The sequence below is a fragment of the Schistocerca cancellata genome, chromosome 7 (genome assembly GCF_023864275.1).
Source record: "Schistocerca cancellata isolate TAMUIC-IGC-003103 chromosome 7, iqSchCanc2.1, whole genome shotgun sequence".
In the NCBI taxonomy this organism is placed as follows: Eukaryota; Metazoa; Arthropoda; class Insecta; order Orthoptera; family Acrididae; genus Schistocerca; species Schistocerca cancellata.
The window spans coordinates 46,421,388-46,424,359 of record NC_064632.1 but is presented as its reverse complement, the minus strand read 5'-3'; the positions used below and the strand labels follow the sequence as shown (position 1 = coordinate 46,424,359).

The 2,972-nt window shown below is 44.2% G+C and overlaps 2 non-coding genes across 2 annotated transcripts; one reads left to right on the top strand and one right to left on the bottom strand.

Annotated features, from left to right (window-relative positions):
* Positions 1-223: 223 nt before the first annotated feature.
* Positions 224-298, bottom strand: Trnat-ugu (transfer RNA threonine (anticodon UGU)). Its single transcript has one exon. It is a non-coding gene; the product is annotated as a tRNA-Thr (tRNA).
* A 527-nt stretch (positions 299-825) lies between these two features.
* Trnat-cgu (transfer RNA threonine (anticodon CGU)) lies at positions 826-900 on the top strand. The gene has a single exon. It is a non-coding gene; the product is annotated as a tRNA-Thr (tRNA).
* Positions 901-2,972: the final 2,072 nt, after the last annotated feature.

Below are 2,972 nucleotides of genomic sequence, written 5' to 3'. Positions count from 1 at the left end.
CCCCGACGCGTTTCATAGGCTTAAACATCCATCATCAGGTGGATTTACATTTGTTAGTATAACATTTGTGTGAGTAACTATATATGACGGTAGTATCTGTTCCCGAAAGAACAGTTACCGTCGATGACCATGCAGCTTTGCTAGAAATGAAATGATAATTAAATTGACACCCTAGCTGCAAGCAGGCGTTGATACACTTCATTGGGGACATGTTGAAAATGTGTGCCCCGACCGGGACTCGAACCCGGGATCTCCTGCTTACATGGCAGACGCTCTATCCATCTGAGCCACCGCGGGCACAGAGGATAGTGTGTCTGCAGGGACTTATCCCTTGCACGCCCCCCGTGAGATCCACATTCCCAACATGTCCACAACACTACATTCGTAGTGCGCCTAATAGATGTTTGCCCATCATACTCATTACTCGTGGCAGATTAATCTACCAAGTCCCGTACGAGTTCGGGCATAGCGTGTGCGTTCGCACAAGAAGGTCAACGCCTGGTTGCAGCTGGGTGTCAATTTAATTATCATTTCATTTCTAGCAAAGCTGCATGGTCATCGACGGTAACTGTTCTTTCGGGAACAGATACTACCGTCATATATAGTTAAAAATATGGGTTCCCGGCCTTTGACCTTCTTGTGCGAACGCACACGCTATGCCCGAACTCGTACGGGACTTGGTAGATTAATCTGCCACGAGTAATGAGTATGATGGGCAAACATCTATTAGGCGCACTACGAATGTAGTGTTGTGGACATGTTGGGAATGTGGATCTCACGGGGGGCGTGCAAGGGATAAGTCCCTGCAGACGCACTATCCTCTGTGCCCGCGGTGGCTCAGATGGATAGAGCGTCTGCCACGTAAGCAGGAAATCCCGGGTTCGAGTCCCGGTCGGGGCACACATTTTCAACATGTCCCCAATGAAGTGTATCAACGCCTGCTTGCAGCTAGGGTGTCAATTTAATTATCATTTCATTTGTGTGAGTGTTGTGTTAGGATTTCTTGGAAAGGTTTAAACATCCATCATCAGGTGGATTTACATTTGTTAGTATGACATTTGTGTGAGTGTTGTGTTAGGATTTCTTGGAGGAACTTGTGACTCTGTCTCCAGTGTCGTAACACAACACTTGTATACTCGTCATACTTTGTACTGGCCATATTTGTTTACAAAACGCCATACTTGTGTACGAAGTACGACAGTATGTAAGCGATGTGTTACGACAGCGAAAGGAACCTGTGACCAATCGAGACAGTGCCACGAGTTCCTCCAAAGAATCGTAACACAGTACACACACAAATGTCATACTAACAAATGTAAATCCAAGTAACGATGGAGGTTTAAACCTTTGAAACGTGTCGTGGAGATAAATAAAGACTGGCAACATCAGTCCATATATTCAGCTGCAAAAAATGAACGAGTTGCTCGCTTTACTATCGAACTACTACAGTTCAGTGACAATGGACAAGCAGTTCGTGGAGGTGTGTTTTTTCGCCACGCTGGAAGATATAAGTGACGAAAGTTTGCCGCAACCTTAGGATTCGAAACACTATTAGGTCATCCTGATTTCGATTTTTCATGGTTTCACGAAACTGCTTAAGGTAAATGGTAGGTGATTCATTAGAAAGGAACACTAAAGACAATACCCAGAATTAGTTTGGGAATTGCAAGTAACGTATGTAAAGGTATGCTGACTAAAATGTGTTTGATTTGAAGGCGACCACCCTTAAGTACCCTCTCTAATGAGCAAAAACATTATGACCACTGCCCGCTGCAAGACTCAATACCGCCTGGTGCCGTTTAGAGTACGTGACGTGGTAAGAAAAGTATACAAGGTGTTACGGGTATAAGTGAAGATATTTCTACTGATGGCTGAGGCCAAAGTACTGAACAACTTTATATCATTATTTACTTCATTTGCAGGGTAATAATTATGGCTATTACGAGTAGTGTTTTTTTAGACTGATTAGTATCTCCAAATACATATGCCACAAACAAGCCATTAATCTTTATTTTACCCTGGCCGCCTGGCCAGTTATTGAAGTTTGGATACGTGGGTGCAAAACGGACAGTCTATACTGACAGGCACAGTCCACTTCACAGTGCAGTTTCGGCCGTGCAGAAAACATCAGGTAGTAATTTATGTGCTGCTTTTTTTAGAAGACCGTGAGATACAGAGAAAAAAACAACTAAACACTGCAGTGAATGTATATTAATGTATCCATTATCACAATATCTGTACGTATACGTCTAATGCACTGTGTAAGCGGAGCAAAGACGGACAACGGATCATTATACCGGTGATACAAGCCACAAATAAGGAAATACAGGCTGGGGCATATAAAAGTGGCCCAGAGAACAGTTTCAGAGTACAAAGAAACACAGCAGACGAAAGAAAATACAGTACTAACGTGACGAGAGCAGATGTTGAAAGTGACCGCCATTCATCTCCTGGCACTTTTTAGCCCTGGCCAGCAAGTTGCGGATCGAAGCTGGACTGCTGGAATTTCTGCAGTCTCATCCGAAATGTTGTGCTGCGGGTGGCGAAAAATATGAGGATTGTTGCGATACACCTTAGACTAGAGGGCTCCTCACGCAAATTAATTGCACACTGACACATCAGATGACCTGGGTGGCCATCTAGGGCCACGATCAGACTCACCTCTGCTAACAACTATTTCAGTCGTGAGACTGTGTAAAGGTGTTCTAATTTCCGGTAGTTTGTATCGGGAGCTGCTTCATCATGATTGAAGTAGCTATCGATCTATTCCTGCTCCGTTAATGCTGCCAGAATCGCTTCAAAATGTTGGCAATTTAACGAGCCGAAGATAGTGTCTGATGAAAGAAGATGGGACCAATAGTACCGATTGGAGACACTGCACACCAAACCCCAACCTTCTGATCGTGCAGTGATGTTTCGTGGAAGCTGTGCAGATTCTCCGCTGACCTGGATTGTGTGAGTTGACATAACCA